This window comes from Aphelocoma coerulescens, chromosome 5 (genome assembly GCF_041296385.1).
Source record: "Aphelocoma coerulescens isolate FSJ_1873_10779 chromosome 5, UR_Acoe_1.0, whole genome shotgun sequence".
NCBI classification, from domain to species: domain Eukaryota; kingdom Metazoa; phylum Chordata; class Aves; order Passeriformes; family Corvidae; genus Aphelocoma; species Aphelocoma coerulescens.
The window spans coordinates 48,644,937-48,664,373 of NC_091019.1; the positions used below are offsets into that span (position 1 = coordinate 48,644,937).

The 19,437-nt window shown below is 35.5% G+C and overlaps 1 long non-coding RNA gene across 1 annotated transcript; it reads right to left on the reverse strand.

The window, feature by feature from the left end:
- Positions 1–2,401: 2,401 nt before the first annotated feature.
- On the reverse strand, positions 2,402–19,080 carry LOC138110843 (uncharacterized). Its single transcript, XR_011151104.1, has 3 exons — positions 18,960–19,080; positions 8,030–8,109; positions 2,402–2,484 (listed from the first exon to the last, which is right to left on the reverse strand). It is a non-coding gene; the product is annotated as an uncharacterized lncRNA (long non-coding RNA).
- Positions 19,081–19,437: the final 357 nt, after the last annotated feature.

Below are 19,437 nucleotides of genomic sequence, written 5' to 3' on the forward strand. Positions count from 1 at the left end.
CACAGAGTAGAGTTCTGACAAAAGATCATTAGACTTTGAGGATTCCCTTCTTAACTGTATCATCTTTTTGATACAGAGATGTCTCCTACCTTTTCTGTACCTTTTTCTTCATATTTTAAACATGAAGTAAGTTCTATTAAGTTGCAGATCCACCTACAGTGAAGATTTTAGTTCACTTTGTTGGGAAATTCATCCAGATTCTTGATACTTCTGAAAGCTTCTCACAACAGTTCACTGCAATTTCTATCTGAGAAAACTAAAATGAGCATATTTCTCCTTCCGAAATACAGAGAAAAATTACATAAGATGCATTATATTTGGCAAATCTCAATTACAGGGTGGAGCTTTCTAAGCTATAAGCAGCACAGTGCGGTACATTTTTCCTATATCTGCTTTCCCCTATATATCTTTATTTTAAATTTTGTAACATTTAAATGAGTGAAATTAAAAGACAGGAACTTGAAACAAAGATGTGAACAAGATGTATCATTTTTATCACTGAAATTAGTATGTACAATCTTAGAAAGTACTTTGTAATTTAAATATTGAATGGGGTCCTGGCATTGCTGCTAAATTGAGAGAGCTTTTCAAAGTCTTCTCCAAAATCCAATACCATTAGTGCAAAAACTCTTGGTGATTTCAACAGATTTTGGTTTAGTTCCTTGGTCAATATATGTTTACTTTCATATGAGGCCCTTGGAGATCCAGAAGCTGGACCATTTCAATTATCTTTATTTCCATATGCTCTTTTATTAAATATCTTTATTTTCCAGATGCTTTTTGATCCCCCCACCCTAGCATCACCAATCTCATCAAATGGGAAAATTACCAGGAAAAAAGTTCTGTAGTTTTACAGAAGGCTTTTTTTGGGATTTTGTTGTAGTTTGGTGGGGGTTTTGCTTGTTTGTCTGTTTTTCCAGGGTTTAATCATATAAAGCCTGAATATCAAAACCAGAAAATTTTGTTCAACTCTGCCAGTTTAATCCACCATCTGCAACCTGAGTGAAGGAACATACATAATACCTAGGGCTGAAGATGATAAAATCTTCCAAAACTAAAAGGCTACTAGTACATGTTATCCTGGGACAAACAATTTTTAAGTTCCTATGAAATGCTGAAACTTTTTAATTCTTCAGTGATTCAAATTCTATCCAGTGTTAACCCTCAGTTGTAATGTTGTACTTAACCATATTAAATAGGAAAGGAGATAGTAAAGAATACATGGTAGAAGGGCCTCTCCAGAAACTGCACTCTTTTCTTTCAAGTTTTTTGCTGTTCACACATCCCAGTAACCCTGAGACAATGCAACATGTTGCAATAGTTGTAGGACAGCAAGATCCCAGCAACTATTAAAAGACAGCTCGATCATAATTCTTCCTTATCGCCTTTTTCTAACAGTAACAGAATTTGAAAATGTATGAACACCTTTGAGCAAGGATACTGAAGTCATCAAATAAGAATAGGCATCTCTGGTGGTGGAATATAATAAAAGAGGAAAAGACAGAGAGTAAATCACTGTCTTTAGGAATCTATTCAGCGAGGCTTTCAGAGAATGGCATTGTAAATGAACTCAGCTGTTTGCTGCGAACATCAATCTCTGTGAAAGCCTTGTACACGAACACTAACATCCACCTGGTGACACCCTGCTGGTTAAACAAACAGAGCACAAGGAAAAAAAAAAGCACAAAAATCTAGCAGTGCTTGTTTAACTTCCATTTCTTTCTCTGATTGACATGAAGCCTCTGTACAGCCTACTGGGCTTCTTGCAGACAGATTACAGCCATTGTCCCCGAATCCAGGTCAGCATGTGCCAATTTACCTGAGTACCTCATGTGTGGTGAAGAACATTTGTTCAAAGTTTCTGGGTTAGGAACAGAAAATTTCTCCTATTAAAAGTTCTGGTTTTTCCAAAGATCATTATGAAATGTTTTCATGAATTTTGCTTGAGCACATGTAGCTCACTCCCTGAAGCTGCTGGGAGTTGTTTCTTCTGTGTATACATCTCCAAGTAAGTGTCAGACAGCTTATAATATCTGCTCCACTACAAAGGCAAAGTTGAAGATAAAAATAAGCTTATTAGGCCAGGAGAGATCAATCCCTCTGTTCTTGTCATTGCCTGATGATATACAGTCTGCATTAGAATCAGAGTGGCCAGAGGAAAAATGGTTTCTGATATGAATAAATTGCAGATCGGTCACCTGGGAACTGGTGATAAGTGGACCTGCAACATTTCAGAGAGATCAGCAGTGATTCTGACTGAGTAAATCTGCATGGTAATAAAGTTCCTATGAACTTGGGGGCACACAGAAACTTTTGCTGTTTTTCTTTTTTTTAACAGCTTTTCAGTTAGCCATAAATTAAAAGAAGAAACACAATAAAATAGATGAGCTCTTATCTTAAGCTTTTCAGATGTATATTTCTTAAATCCTCCTCAGCTTTGCACGTTGAGAAATTCTGGAAGACTAAGCTTCCCTGCTTAAATTCCTGAAAGTGACAGAAAAAAAAAATTTCCTTTTAAGAAAGATTGCAAATCCTTTCTTTTCTTTTCATAATATTATCTACAATAATATCTTGAAATTGTAATTATGAGATGTCTAGCTGGATTCCCAAAATTCTTCGAAGCCGACAAACAAAGCAAACAATAAACCACTTTACACTGTTCTAGAACATTTTTTTGAAAGAGAATCAGATGCATGTACCAATGTTTTTGTCTTTTACAGCATTATGAGACAGTGTTGCTAGCTCACTAATGACAGAAATAAACAAAGGAAATTGCTTAATGCTGCATATTAGTAGATAAGCAAACCAACACAATTACATCAACAAACTGTAAAATTTTAATGTAGTGGGTCATTAAGAGCAATTTATCTATGTATTTTGTCAAGCACAATTTAATTTCCATTACTAACACTCAAAGTGCAAAGAGCGATAAAACATTTGAAAAAAAAAAAGAAAAAATCATAAGAATACATCAAAACCATTCCTGTCTTAAAAATTTCTTTGTAAAGAGAATATTTTTTGTGTTCAAATTTCAAAATGAATAGATTAGTCAAATATGAAATTATTATAATTCTTCTGCACATGGTTTTTAGAATGTTCCTCTCTTATCCTTAGAATGAACTAATAATTTATCTGTATTAATCATAAATGCAGGTTTAATTAATGTGTTAACAAGCTATGTAATGGTGATTGTACCATCAAAGTGCATTAGGAGAAACATTACTGTCATGGAAGAAGGTATTAAGATAACCAGTGCCCTTTCTTATATAAAATTATTGTTTGATTCATTACTGACTGTAAGGTAAAGACTTTAACTGCCAGTGATACAGAATGGAATGTGAAGAATTTAAGTTATATTTGCTAGTAATGAGCCTAACATCTATCTAAAAACAGAATCAAGAGACCTCTAGCCACAGTTCATGGCCTTCTTGGATGAATATACAAACATGACAAACCCTAAGATGAGGGTGAGTTTTCCTGTCATTCCCTGAGATGAAAAATGTCAGTCTGTCTGAAGGGCTCCGATTGCAGTGTCGTTGGAAGAGACTGAGCAGGCAATAATACAGCATGTGGGCTTTCAGTTCTGCAGGGCTTAGTATGAGACTGGTTTATGTCAAGAACAGAACCTCGTGGCTTTAATTACTCGCCAGGTGTTCACAGCACTACTATGTACTGTTGTGCAGTTCCATTAAAGGAAAGCTTTAAAGCATCTGCAGAGCCATGAAAAGAAAAGTGCACAGCACCTGCCAACACTTGTTCTTTTTAGAGTGACAGAAAACCTACACTGAACTCATGAAAAGCTATAAAAGGAATGTTTATATGGATTGCATGTCACTTCAGAAATCTGTAATGGTATCAGGGCACAAAACTTATTCTGTGCTCTTTTATGTGTAAGCCATTGTTTTTTGTCTCAGTGCCTAAAAGAAAGCAATAGGGTATGTGCTGCTGTTCAGGTTTTCAGTTTGGTGGCAGAAGTCTGTCATACCAGGGAATTGAGAAGTCTGTAATGAAAGCTATGGTTATCTCATGCAGTCTGTTCAGTCTTGATGCATCAAATAACTCATTAGATTATTGGAGAGAAACAGAGATAATAATTAATAATATGTTTTGGAACATAAATGGGAGGACATGATATAAATAACAATAGCAGTAATAGAGAAATGACAAAACAATGAGAAAGACAGTAGCTCTTTATAACTTAGTCATTCCAAATTGGCAGCAAACTTGCGAACTTGAACATCTAATTTTATGGTTTGAAAAAATTAAGATTTATCCAAATAATTAGAAGACAAAAGTCTCAAACCACAAAATTCACAGCTTTGTAAGGGAAATTTGTGACAGCCGAGATAGGAGAAATTCAAAGAGGTAGCAGAGCATTTGGTATAGTGGGTACTTTTCAGAGGAATCCTAAATGGCATAACTCTTCTAGAGAACTGGGAGTCTGAACAAAGATCTGAGCTGAAGCAGAATGGAAGCATCATCATGACCCATGTAGGAAAGAGATACATTCTTGTTAGCTTCTACTGTGCATTCCAAACACTTCGGTGATGTAATTTGGGTTATTTTGGCCCTGCACATATGTTACTGAGAAGACAATCTGATCAGATATAGCTTTGGATTTGAAAAGCTTAAGACATAAAAGCAGTGTTTAATGCCCCTTAATTTAAATGAGCTTGAATTTTTTCTGCTTTATGAGTTGGGAAAATTTCAGGCATATTGGCATATCAAGATTGGTTATTATTATTCAGAAACTAGAAAAAAACATGTAATTTCTAGAATAAGATCAAATATCTACTGCATCTCTGGTAGATGTGCAGTTAGGTTTTCCCCCTAAAATAAAAGGAGCATCAGTACAGGGGTTAAACTTGTTCCAGCTCACAGGCAGCCACACTGTGCCATTAATGCTCAGTCACCTTCTTCTAGCAGAATGAAGTCAGACACCGCTGTGGCAGGAGCCAACCATACAACATAAATAACTGTCTGTCCCACAGCAACCAGAGCTTTTCCTCCTCTCTGCCTCCTCTGCTCTACAACTTCCAACTACATTTTCCTCTCAATTTGTCTAATAGACTGGTATTAGTGTTCTTGCTCTATACATATATTGAATCTTACTACTCTGATTACAGACTTCAAGAAGGACTTGGATTTTTCAAAGTTTGCCTGGGGATTTTTTCCAGTTATATGCATATGTTCTAGTAAGAGTTATCACTTTCCGTTCAAGCTTTGCCAGAACCAGTTGCATAATCTGATATGTCAGTTACTCCAAGGGACTAGAAAACAAGGATCAATGATAGAAAGGGCACACTGCCAGGCAGAGAAGATCCCCATCACATATGGGAGTGAAGAGAGAAATGGGTGAAGATTGCTTTTGAGGGACAGTGGACTAAATAGTTAACATTTGCAAATATTTTTGTGTGTATCAGACTTAACAACTGAGCCAGTTCATGTAGTAAAGCAGACTCCTGCTATAGGACTTGTATCTTGCTTATGACAGATTAGAAAACAGTATATAGTGACCAGTAGAGGAAATCAAATATTTCAATAAAGCATGAGAATTCCTGCTTCTGCGAGGGACTTCCATTGCCAGGCTAATAAAATATTCCATTTTTGAAATCAAGACTTTTTAGGGAAGGCCCCTAACCATATTTTTGTTGTTTCTGGGTTTCATATATTCTGCATTTGTGCAAACTAAATTGTGGAGATGTGTCTTTTGAACATATTTGGATAGAGTATTGTAGAGGGAAATTAATTTTTGCAAAGTGCTTATATACTGTAGAAAATAAATAATCCTGTCTGCTGAATGTGTTCAATAACCATGCAGAGAAAAGGCATCGTCCAGTTTAAACACTAAGGACAAACCAACACAGCCAACATCTGTAAGGAAGCATCATCTCTCTGGTGCACTGTGACAGGAAAGTTTCTCAGTTTTATATATCACCATACAACGCTGTAAAAAATGTGTATATATATTAAAGACTGCGCAGACAATCTTATTGTGAGGCATGTTAGATTTTGACTTCCAGACTTTTCAGTTTTAATTACTGACCTGCCAAATTTTGAAAGTTCTAAAGGATTTTTTTTTCTTTAGGATTTGCTTATTTGTTTTGTTTTGGTTTTTTTCCTTTGGGAATTGAATTCACACTAAAAATAAATATAAAAGAAGTCTGTTTTATAGGCTGATATGTGGTTGTGCTGAACATTACATTACTGACTGGTGTTAGCAACAATTCTGCATGTTTCCGTCAATCTCCTTTAGCATATAGTACTCTCCTTCCTCTCCTGAATAAAAATGTTAGATCTGTGCTTGGGCTTTTAGACAGGAAAGTGAAAACCATGTTTTATTAATGCAAGATTATCCTATCCCAGGTAAAAGAGGCAATGAATAATTATTTAAATGTTTACTTGGTGTTCACATAATGCTTCAAGGAAATATGTTACCCACTACCCATCTGTGTAAGCAGCAGCCCTTGAAAGATGAGTACCTGTCCTTCAAATAGCAGATGATGCTTTCTGTAAATTGATCTTTTATCTGGAGGCCTTTACAAATCCAAAGCTAGAGATATATTAAACTGAACCTTGTGCCAATAAGAAATAAAATGTAAACTCAAGACTACCTAAGGGTTAATCCTGTTTATGTGCCACTCTATACTACTTAATATGACTTTTAGAAGATATAAAAATATATTTATGTGACCTCTCACCTCTAAAAAATATTCTGGGGTAGACTTTTGCCCTATGATTGCATACAATCTAGGAAAGGAGAAAGCAATGACTGTGCTTACCAAATACTGATCTATACTCTAGCTGTAGATGGTGACTTCTGTTAGTGTGCTCATTAATGTATAATATTCTCCAAGCTTTCATGAGCTTCAGGACAAAAACAAAAATAGATCTCCAGCTCTTTCTCACAGAAGCTCAGGGATCAAACTCCAAACATCAGCTATGTGCTTTGCAGCCCTCCTTCAAAGAGAGTCCACTATCTGTATATCCATGGACAGCATCTTTCTCTCTCCATCAGAGACTCCTTAAAAATATTCAGGATTTCAAAAGAAGCTAGAAGAAGGAAGAAGTGTGTGGCAGAGAAATGGATAAAGATAAGATAGAGAAAAAAAAGATCAACTGGTGTAAAATAATTAATAAATAAATTTTGCTTTATTGTTAAATACCTCTTCTAAATCCAGAAAAGTGAGAACTGTAATAGTTTTTCTACAAATAGCCTGAAGGAAATATATTTGTTAGCAAATAGGTTGGGGGTGAGACAGCTGACCCAGGGAGAACAAAGGTATATCTCATACTGTATGATGTCATGCTTAGCAAGAGCAGCTTAGAGAAAAGAGAGGGAAAGAAGAACATTCATGGCTGCCATGTTTGTCTTCCCAAGAAACTGTTACTCATGCTGAGGCCCTGCTTTCTGGGAAGTGGATGGACATCTGCCTGCCAGCGGGAAGTAGCGAATTAATTCTTCTTTCTTATTTGCTAGCATGCATAGTTTCTGCCTGCCTCCTATAAGACCATACACACGAGCCTTCTGGCCTTCCTTCTGTTTTCTCCCCATCCCAAGGGAGAGGGGATTGATCAAGACATAGGGTGGGTGTTCGGCTGCTGACCAAGGTCAAACCATCATGGAGACTTTAAACAAATCTTCCCTCAGAGGCTGCAGCCTTCCCTTGCACAGGGAGAAAGCGGAAGTCTTTGAGAGGTTTCATAAACCAGCAGGAGATATTTAAGACAATGAATCTTATTGCTAAAGGATCAAAGCTGTAATGAACATAATATGAATAAATCCTGTGTCATTAGTGGCAGTTAGAAAACTAGTGCAGGGTCAGGGTTTTTCTGTACAAAGTGCCAACACACAGTGTATGGTCGGGAGAATACACTAACCTCTGCAAAAAGGCGTTCTGTTAGACATTAATTTCAACCTATTTATTCCATTCAAATAGGAAAACTCAGAAACTGAACCTTCTGGAGTTATTTTAGCAACACATCCCATTGATCATGATATCTAAGTAACTTAAAACACAAGACTTACCAAATTTTTTTATCAATGTTTCTACAAAGTTTTTAGTCTCTTGATCATGCTAGATACCTGTGAATTCTCAGCTGGTCCATCTGTAGACATGGAGAGAGAAATATGTAATGCACTATGTATAGATTTCCTCCATTCTTTTTTAAAAAAATTCAGAAAATATAGTACTGCTAATATTCATATATAAAATAATACCCCCCCCCCCCATTTTGTAAATTTATATCTTGTTTGTTGCACTGTAAAAGTCTTATATCACTTATGCATGTCAGAAAAATGCATTGCTGAAAACTTAGGAGTTAGAAACAAGCACACAATAGCTTTTCCTACAACCCTCATGTGCTCTTTAACAATAAAATCTGCCAAAGACTGTAGATAGCATACTACATTATCTGGCTTTTATACTTGTGGTAAATATATTTGATTACAGCTCTAACACTTCAGCAAGATAAATCATAATGAATCTACCAGTATGTTAACACCCTCACACACAAATCAAAACCTTTCCTTTCTCTGTCACTTTTCTCTCCTTCAAATATAAATAAACACAGCTCAGATTATCACCAGAATCCCCATCAACTTAAGTAAAAAAATCATTCTTGAAAAGGCACCTTGTGATCAGAATTGCAGAGAATCTTTTTTTTTTTTCTAAATTCTAGCTGTAGGTAATTCAATTACTTATGATTTCACCACCTACCTTTCAAGAAGTTTTTGAATTCCCTTAATATTTTTAGCACTCAGTTTATATTTGTGGGTTAAACAGATCCTATCCTCTCTCCTGCCAATGAAGCTGTGTCATTTTTATCATTAAATCAGTGAGTTAAATAATCTCATGTCACCTCTCTGCCCTGGCTAGAAAACTTCAAGACAAGCTTTGGGCACATCTTGGATGTCTACACAAATCATTAGAAATGCTACTAAGAATATCTGGAATGGCTGATTTCAAAGGTAAGAGCTTGATTACATGGCATAGCTAAATCTTTCTATTTGGTCAAAAGACCAAAGAGTGGGCTCTGATACAGTTCATTTTCTAACACACATAGATATAACCCTAGGTTTCTTTCTTCTGTTTCTTGACACCAAACAGCTTCTACTATATAGGAGAAAACTCTTTCAAATGCAATATACTGAAATGTGCTTTGCAAAACTTCCCCCCCAAAAATCCCATAGGCTTTATTAAGTAACTTGGTGCTAGACTCGATTTAAGACTTCAAGAGGGGTTTTGAGAGACACAAGTTAGCAGCATCACTGTCTTACTCCTCCCTCTGACAGTGAGGACTCGTTTGTTTCCCTGCAGCACCAGAGAAGGAGTTGGGCAGAATGTGACCACTGGGAACGAGTGTGATGATCCTAGGCCAGGACATCATTGGTGACTTTAGTGTCTACTTCAGTAGCTAGAGGTGCTTCCAGAGAAGGGCAATGAAACTGGTGAAGGGTCTGGACACAATTTTGATGAGCAAATGAAGGAGCTGGGGCTGTTTAGCCTAGAGAAAAGGAGTCCAAGGGGAGACCTTATCTCTCTCTACAACTGCCTGAAAGGAGGCTGTAGCCAGGTGAGGGTCAGTCTCTTCTCCCAGGCCACCAGTGAGAGAACAAGAGGAAACAGCCTCAAGTGGCACCAGGGGAGATTTAGCCTGGATAATATGAGGAATTTCTTCACGGAAGGGTGATTGGGCATTGGAATGTACTGCCCAGGGAAGTGGTGGAGTCCCAGTCCCTGGAGGTGTTTAAGGAAAGACTGTCTGTGGCACTCAGTGCCATGGCCTACTTGAAATGGTGGTGTTTGATCATAGGTTGGACTCAAAGATCTCAGAGACTTTTTCCAACCTAATTGATTCTGTGAGAATTAGGAGTTAAGATCATGCTCTCTAGAAGCTGGTAAGCATTGAAAAAGTGTCCGTGGATATTCAAACTGTCAGAAGTAAATGCTGGAAATATGTTCTGTACCCAAGTCCTCTCAATTATGTCATATTTTCTCTCTGAGGGTTACATAATGAACAGGTAGGTACTACAGTCAGAAGGGTAGCTGTCTGGAGATAGCACAGAGTTGAACCAACTAAGCAGGTTAAGTTCTGTATGAAATGACTCCTTCCACTGGAGAGACAAAGTTACTTATCTCTTGGCCATTTACAAACCACCTTCAAGAATGAGTAGTGTATATATTCCTTGCCTATCTACAAACATAAATCAGAATGCTATTCTCTATGCAGAAAAGAATTCAGGAAGAAACCCCACCATCTCATAAGCTGAATCAGTCCATTGCAATCTGTTTATCGCTTGTCTCAGGGTTTAACTATTTGTGGTCTACTACAGTTTGCTTAGAGTTGTCAGAACTGTGGAGCTAAGTTCTTCCATATAAAATGTCAAATTATAGGTAGAATAGACATAATATATGCTATTTACAGAAAAAAAATATACTAGTCTGAGTATTTAAAATACAAGAAAAAGGTTCCAAAAGTGCAGAGAATATAACAGAAGACACATAAATACAAATAGAATTTCATGCATTCTTCTTCCTTTTTCTTGAATATATTGCTGAAGATTTTACTAGAAAAGCTCTCTTTTGGATTAATTTACAATTTTTTTTCTCAAGACAGACTTTCAAGGAAGCATTTGTCACCACTTCCCTTTTTCTCTTACAAGTTGCAGGGTGTTCTTCCTTTCAATAAAAAGTGGGATTAGTTTTACTTCACATCTCAAAAATTATGGGACAAAATGGGATATAACATATCTATTCTTCTTGAATTCTGGCAGAGCTTCAGTTCTTTGAAACACAACTCACTGATTACACAGGTAGAAAACCTGATTTGGATTTTCACTCTATTGTATTACTGTTACTGCTGCTAAGTTTCCCATTTAATTAGTCTAGTACAGCTTTTAGATCACCTTCACCTTTCTTCCTTTCAGTGAAGATTATCTGTATTCTGTACATCACATTAAAAATCAGATGCAGACACAAGTGCAAGATGACCCTTCTGAAGTTTCCCTTTAAAAAAGGTGGAACCCATCTTTGATGATTTATTAACACAAACATTTGCAGGCTGTGCCTGTATTGCAGGTTATTCACTATGTTTAGTATTGAAAAATCCTTGTCACTTTCTATGCCTGTCTCATGGAATTTTTGGGGATGAGATGCAATTGACAGACTTGTCTCCATGTTGAGATAAAACCTCTAGTAAATGTCTAGAGAAATTCTTGTGTGTAACCCTACGGTAGTTTAAATTATGTTTTGCTAAATAAAAATCCGTGAATTGATAGATGGCTATCATCCCAAACAAACTATTGATAAAATCTGACTCTCTGAGGTGATAACAAAACAGTAAATTACCTAATGATGTTTTTTCATTTATTTCCAAATGGGAAAGAACCAAACACAATGCATCTGAGTTGTAAAATTTTGTGATCTAGGAAAGAAATTAGGAAATATTAGAGAGAAGCTTTAAAGGAAAAAGAATCCTCTGACCTGGTCCCAGAAAACTTCAATATAATGAAGAAATAGAATCAGTGGAAATCTGACCTGGTCCCAGAAGACTTCAATATAATGAAGAAATAGAATCAGTGGAAATCATACTAGTGTTTATTATTTCATCCAAGTTTTGATATTTACATCCTAAATAGGAATATCTTCAGAAAAAAAAAAAAAAAAAAAAAAACATAAAGCTCATTGAGACATGAATTGTAATCTCAAAATACCTTTCAGGATGGTTTGTTGTGAAAGAATAATGGTTCCAGACAGACCAAACATATCCACTGCTGCAGGCTACCCAAAACAAGTTCAGAAGGAAAGTGGGGAAAATTCAGGCTTTGGTTTTGCATAGCATCATCTGATACGAGCCTGCTTTCTTTCAAATTGTTAGGGAGACCACAGGGGCTGTTGAAATTCTGTTGAAATTAGTAGAGAGTACCTGGAAGAGGAAAAGTTGTGTAGTGAAAGCACTACTTTTCTCCAAGAAGTCTGTGTACTCTGGAGATGGCTGCTGCTCAAGTCTGACTGTCAGTCCCAGTGATGAACAGGAGAGAAATATGGGAAGAATGGGAACAGAAAATGATGTGAAACACCTGCAATAGACCAAAGCCTACCCCATCTCTTGTCTCTACAAATAGATGCAAACTTCTATTCCAAGACATGGAGATGCCCAGCCAATATAAAGCAGTAACAAATTACCAACTATACCCTTATAACAGAAGATTGATGTCACTTTTCTTACCAGTGGGGAATTAACTTGGTGTGTATTAGTGTAGTGTTTAGCAGCAATTAGAGCATAACAAGTAAGAAAGAGACAAAAAAGAAGAAGTGTTCTGTCAACAGTATCCTATGCAGCTGTCAGTCAGGGATCTTGGTCTGACTAAACTTAAAGAAAAACTTTGCCGAAAATAACACAGCATACAGTTGCATACATGGAATGAAGTCGGAATATAGAGCTAAAAACTACCAACCAACCAACCAACCAACAGAAATGGGTAAAATAAAGAGTGAAAATTTTAGTTTCTTGAACAGTCTGATGAAAAATCAAAAGAACTCAAAGCCACAGATCTCATGGATTCAGAACTGATGGATTTTCTTAAGCAGTTTCATTTGTTTTAGAAAGGCTTGCTCCTGATTTATATCAGTGTAACTGAATCTGAGTTCAAAAGCTTGTAGCTGGACATCCTTTATGATCACCATTTCTGAAGCTCAGATTATAATAGAAGATCAGATCTTTTGTCCTTCTCTTTCTTCCAGGTACACCAAATTATTATCCATAATTATTAATCCTCCTGTGAAATAGCTGAAATAATATTTGCGTGAAAAATGAAATAAATATTAAAAAAGGGAAAAATTTCTGCATTCTCCATATTTGTCTTGAACAGTACATTAAGTAAATAGCTTGTCTAAACTCTGCTATCTAGTCACACAGTAGAAAATGACTCTGCATGTATACAAAACATTGTGAAATTACGCAATTTCCAAGCCATAGCCAGTAAGTATGAGACTAGCTGAATTATCTTTCCACTATACAAAAGTTTAATAGAATAGACTCTTGGAAGGAAGGGTAAGGGGGAGGGGGAAAAGGTTAAAATCCAGATGCAAGTATTTAGCTTTACATTCATCACTTCAAATAGTAGTGTTCCCAAAATGAATTTGCTTTCAGGAGTACATAAGTAACTCATCATCACATGTATATTTTTTAAAAGAATCGAACACCCATACCAATTAACCATTTATGCATCTGGCCAGCATCAGAAATAATTTAAAATAAAATATATTCACTTTTATTTTTATCATTTTCCTTAATTTACAAAATTTTGTTAAGGTTTGCAATCTAGAGAGCAGAGGAAAACTCTAATAGAAAATTCAGGTAATTTACATATATATTTTCAGTGATTCTTTTATAAACTATGAAGGTAGTTATCAGTGAACTGCTAAAGATAATTTCCCCATAATTTTCTTCCTCCTACATCATGCATTATAACTGCTTTCATCCTCCATACCATGCGTCTTTCTGCTCCTCCTCCTTCCAGGATGGAGAGTGAAAGAGAAAAGAATACATTAAATCAAGGCTAGAGGTAGTTTTCATTTTGGTAGTTAAGGATTTCTATTTAAAAAAGAAAGAAAATGAAAAAAAAATTCGAGTGTGGACTCAAAGTACTTGGATTCATTTAGTCTCCTCAACTTGAGCTCAAATTCTAATTCCAAGTTAAAATCCAGTCTCACACGTACCCAGCATCTCTATGGTAAACATTAGGTGCTTGGTGGTTTTCAAGTGTCCAGAGAGGCACAAGAGGAGGAGCTGGGGCAATCATATTAAAGAGCAGGATTTCATTCTATGCATATTCTTATATCTTCTTATCAAGAGGTGTGTGAGAGGAACCGGACAGCAACCAAATAGAGCTTTGCTCCCTCTTAACCACCACCCAACTTTTTGTGAGTTTATATATGTGATAATTTAGCATATGTGTATTTTAGCATAGATTAACTGCCCATTTTTTGCTGTACACTTGTAGTAATTTCTTATGATCTTCGTACCCCCATATGCTTCTATCATTTCATTGTTATATATACCTTTATTTTGACTTTTTCCTTCATTAATTTGGACAAAATAATTATATATAATTCCCAAATTGCCTGACACTGCCCAAAGCCACTTTATATAATCATTGAAAACACAAGGAAAGAATGAGGAGCAGACTAATCTCCCTTCCTTGCAAAGACATGCTGAGTGAAAATCTTGAATATAAATTCAGTGACATTGATGCTTAAAGATTTTTGCTTTTTATATATCCCTAGCTTTATAGATTTTAAAATATAGCTGCATAGTTTCTAACACTTTGTCACTTTAGCATAGTAGTTACACTTTCTTACATATTATGCTACCTTATTGGAATTACATTTAGTCTTGCTTTTAGTCTAGCAAGGACACTTTGTTTTGCATCGTAGATCATAGACATAATAAAACGTAGGGCTAAAAGATCGGGAGGGGGGCTCCAATGGGGCAAAACCCAGGGGGAAATTACCTATACAACTGCTTTTCTAATTGGACAGTATTTGTTAGATATGCAAATTTTTCAAACTTATAAAAATTGCAGAAATCCAACACCGGCTGTGCCCATAACCATGGGGACACCTGGAAGCTTCCATTAAAGGTCTGCTTATTATTTTACTATTTTAACACTGTTAAAAGTTTGTTTTGCTTTTTTTTATTTCAGGCAACAACCTCATTATCAGATGGAGGGCATAAATATAGATCAGCATTTGCATTGGGAATTATATAATTATTGTGTCCAAATTAATGAAGGAAAAAGCCTGCATAATGATATGTATCACAAAGACATGATAGAGGCGTATGTGAGTACAAAGATCACAGAAAATGAATACAAGTGTGCAAAAAAATTGGGCAGTTTATCTATGCTAAAATACACATATGCTAAATTATCACATATATGAACTCACAAAAACTTCATCACTATTGGTACACATTATAGCCTGTACTCACTACTTCTGCTCCAGAAAGGATTCCCATTTTATTTAAAAATTATGGTATGCTAACATGTCTCCAAAAGGACAGAAAAGCCAGCACAATCCTGAATCACTTTTAGATTTTATTACTCAGCCTGTTATAAATCATTAAGCTTGAGAAAAATTTCTTTATTCTGTGGAAAGTTGTGATACATTTTCCTGATGAGGACATTGTCCCTGCGTAAAATTCTGCTATTTCACAAGTTTGGGCTCCAAATACGCAGAAAGATCTTTTTAAGACACTTTAGACATTTTTAAGTGTTATTAGTACAATATATACCTCTTTCAGTTTCTTGCAATAAATAAAGCACCTGGTTTCACAGGTGAGGGATAAGAACATGATTTCCATAGGTTTTTTTTTTTTAGTTAAACTTTAAAACACATTTATAACATAGTTCACTTTTCTTTCCTGTAATATACGTGGCACATTCAGATTCTTGTAGTGTGGGATTGTATTATAAGTGTGTTAATGCCCTACTGGGAGAGCCTGCATAATTCTCTCAAGGTTTTGCCATTTATGAATGCAGTGATCTCAAATTCATACTTAGGAAGTTCTTGGTACAGCACAATGTCTTTACTGTACTTTGTTTATATAACAGAAAAATTTACTGATAACACAGACAGCTGCAAATTACATCACAGTGCGAGCACAAATGTATTCATACAGTCAGCTAAAGGGTAAAGCTCTGTTTCACTCCTTGACCAGGTTCCTAGGTTGAGCAGATCATATAATTTGTAAGGAAATGCTCAGAGATGTCATAAGAGAAATGAGGATAGAGATATTCAGGAAGAACCATTAATCAGAAAAATTAATTTTTAAATACTGTCCAGTGAAACTGAGACTCCCAAGTTTTTAAAATTATTTTTAACACTTAAAAAAAAAAAAAAAAAAGAAAAAATAGAAATGTTATGTAGTTTAAAATATTGAACAGAGAATTAAAGGACAGAGAAACAACATTCTGTGTGACTGGCTTTATTACCATGACTGGTAAGAAATTGTGTTTAGACTGCACAATGAATTTTCATAGATGTTTACTCTCTCCTCTTTCTGTGTCGTGCAGAGAAAAATTAGCAAGCTGTCCATTACAGGCAGCCCATACTTTAGAGCTGTATTAGAGACCTGGTCTTCACAAAATTTGATTTTTACTACAGCTGGTAATTTAGAGGGGAAAAGTGCTTAGCAAAAAGAGATGTGATGGGAAATCTTATTCTTGTGCTGAACAATTAACACCTCACCAAATTTTCTGCAATCATTTTATAGTGTATGATGCTGGCACCTTCCAAACCAAGCTATTCTATGACTATTTGTGCACCTGAGAGTAAAAGAATGTATGCCAAAGCTGAGAAAAAGCAGTAGAGTGAAATGGGGACTGGTGTGAGCCAGTATAGCCCGTTATGATTTGTCAGAAATAATAACATATTCAAAGACAACATTAAAGTTAGCATTGCCTGATGCTCCTGGGCCTTTAGTTTGCATGAGGGAAGGACAAACAGGTCTCTATATTCCAAGGCTTTTCCTGAAAACTAGGAAAACTATGACTAGGAAACCAGTCATACAACTTTTCCAAGTTTGGTCATTATTTTCATGGGTGATAAGATGTTGAGGCATAGAAGCCATGGCATTTGAGTATTCCTCAGCTTTCCTGGATTAAATGGAACAGTGTTATATAAAGCAACTTGAAATCCACACAGAGATGAATTTTTTAAGAGAGCAGTATCATTATTAGTGCCTGGTGTGTAGAAGGAATTTCATCTCAAACGGCATGAAATAGCAGAAAACAATTTTGTACCTGGACTATCAGGGCTCAGACTGTACCCTACAACTTTGTTAGATCTTTGTCTCAGAAAGACAACTGAACAGCAGCAGGTAAGGGGCACACTGCTAGAACATCCATTATTATCAGCTGTGTTTTAGGCAGTCCAAACTCTTTCCCTGGAAATATAAAATAAGTTGTCACGAGGAAAAAGAATTATTACATACTCCACAATGAAAGTATAATAATTCAAAATAAACCCTATAACCTGGACCTGAATAATTTAAAATAAACCTAATAACCTGGAGATATTAATACAACACTGAGATAAAATGTGTCATTGGAGGAAGAAGGAAAATTGTTTTATTTAGAGAAAAAGCTTCCAAAATATAAATATTTATTAGTCTATGTTGGCTCTCAGTTTTGGATGCCCAGAGTAGAAATGTTTGTGCGATCATTCCAAAAACACCATTTAGCATAAAAATCTCTTTGGTTCCAGTTGCTGCTTGGGTTTAGAGCAGGCACAGAGGAGTACATGTTGTCTTTTATGGCTTTAGATGTTCAGGCCCAAGAGGTTTCCTTTTGTTTCTATGTAGAAAATTATTGGCTTTAAAAAACTTTTGCAAATATTTCCCAGCTGAATGTACAGATTAAAGAAGAAGAAGCTGGTTTATACATCTCTTCTGAATAATATTTCAAGTGCTGCCTGCTCCAGACAACTGCACTGCTGCAGCAAGTGCTATTTCCCCTCCCACTCTGGCTTCAGTGTCTCACTTTGCATTTTTACTTCATTGGTCCTAGAGCACCTACAAACAAGTATTTATACCTGGCACAGCCACAGAGCATGGCTCCATTTTATTTTCACTTTCCAAAAGTGAAGTCACTTGCAGTTTAGAGCTAAACTTGTTTTGGCTTTGATTTGCTTTACTTTAAGAACAAGCACTGTTATTAATGAATGTTGAGATAATGTAACAAGTTATGAAATACCTAAAGTTAACCAAATGGCAAACCAAAAAGAGACAGAAGTGATTATAAAGAAAGAGATTCAACTGAATATATGCAAAGCATTAGTTATATCTACTTTGAAATTTCTTTTGTGCTTGTAGCCCCTATACCAAAAAACACTTTTCAGATAAATTTATTATATTCAAAGTCCAATAACATTCTTCTTTCTTTAATAAAAATAAACATAAAATGTTGCCTTCAGTAGCACTTTGTGTGTGAAAAAATAATGTTCATTTTACTAGCAAAGTAATTTGTTTTTTCTGGTTTGTTCTCTTGAATTTAATCCAAATTCCATGGTGAGAGATGAATGGAAAGAGTTTTTTAGAACTAAACACACATATATAAATTATATATATACCTTATTCCTTTGTATATATAGATATATAGATATAATTTATATATGTGTATATATATGTTTTCTAATGATATATGAGAATTCTGCTTTTGAGAATGCTAAATTATAAGGAAATTTTCAGAACTAAAATATAAATAAATAAAAAGACAAAAATAAAACACTTAAATAGTACTTCTTATAATAAAGAAAAAGACGTTTAAGATTTGTAAGGAAATGCAAAACCCAGAAATAACTTCCTTTTTTTTTTACCTATATCCTCATTTTCTTTTTAACATTAAGTCTTTGCAAGCAACTATCTTTCACCTGTTGCACAGTGTTGAGTGTGGTATAAAGGATAATAAAGCTTTAAACAGCTTAGTTTATAACAGGTTTCTACAATCTTCCCTCCATATCATTCCTAATCATTGCTACAGAAGTAGATATTGTAATGTTATGGGGCACTGTAAGATCTGTCAGCATACTATTATAAAAGTGAAAGATTTAGGTTTGGATGACATTTTTCATCAAGTATATGTAAAGCTAATAATGCCTGGATAGGCTATAGAGGAAAAAAAATATTTTCTGAAATGTTTTATATTTGAAACACACACATACTGTTCTAATCCCTCTTCTTTCATGAATTTAATAAAATGTCTATTTTACCACTCTAAAGTTCCAATATTGCTTACTGGGAGAAATCTTACTTTGTAGAATCTTTCAGTGATTACAGCTGTGATCTTCAAATCAAGGATTCTGCTCAGTCTGTAAGAGTTTTTCTTACTTGCATACCCTAGGAAACTTAGATTTCACATATAAAAGAAATGGGTATTCCCGTGTTCCACCTACCTAAATAAGAATCTTGATCTTTTCTACTCTCTTCTTCTGGTAGTCCCTTTCAGATGCTAATGAACATTAACATATAAAAAGCTCAATGCTAAATCTACAATCTCTATTAAAACCAAGCACTCATCTCCTGTTACTCTCTTCTAAGGTTTTTAAGCTTTCCTTATACACCTCCTACTTTTCCTTTCCCCCATGTGTACTTGCTTTGGTTTTTAGCAGCCCACTAGTGAAATGAGCTGTTCTGAATTGCTCACCTGGATTTCCATCGCACCCTGCTTTCATTAGCCTTCCAAACACTCAATTAGGTTGTCATATCACACAGGCACATAGACAGCATGTGCTGCTTAATTACGTCTTTTAAGAGGGAAATAAAACAAACCTAAATAAAATCAAACCAAATACCCCCACTCACCCCCCACCAAAACACTAAAGAATTTTCCTGGTTTTAAAAATAGAAATCTGTGATGTTGTTTGCTTTTCT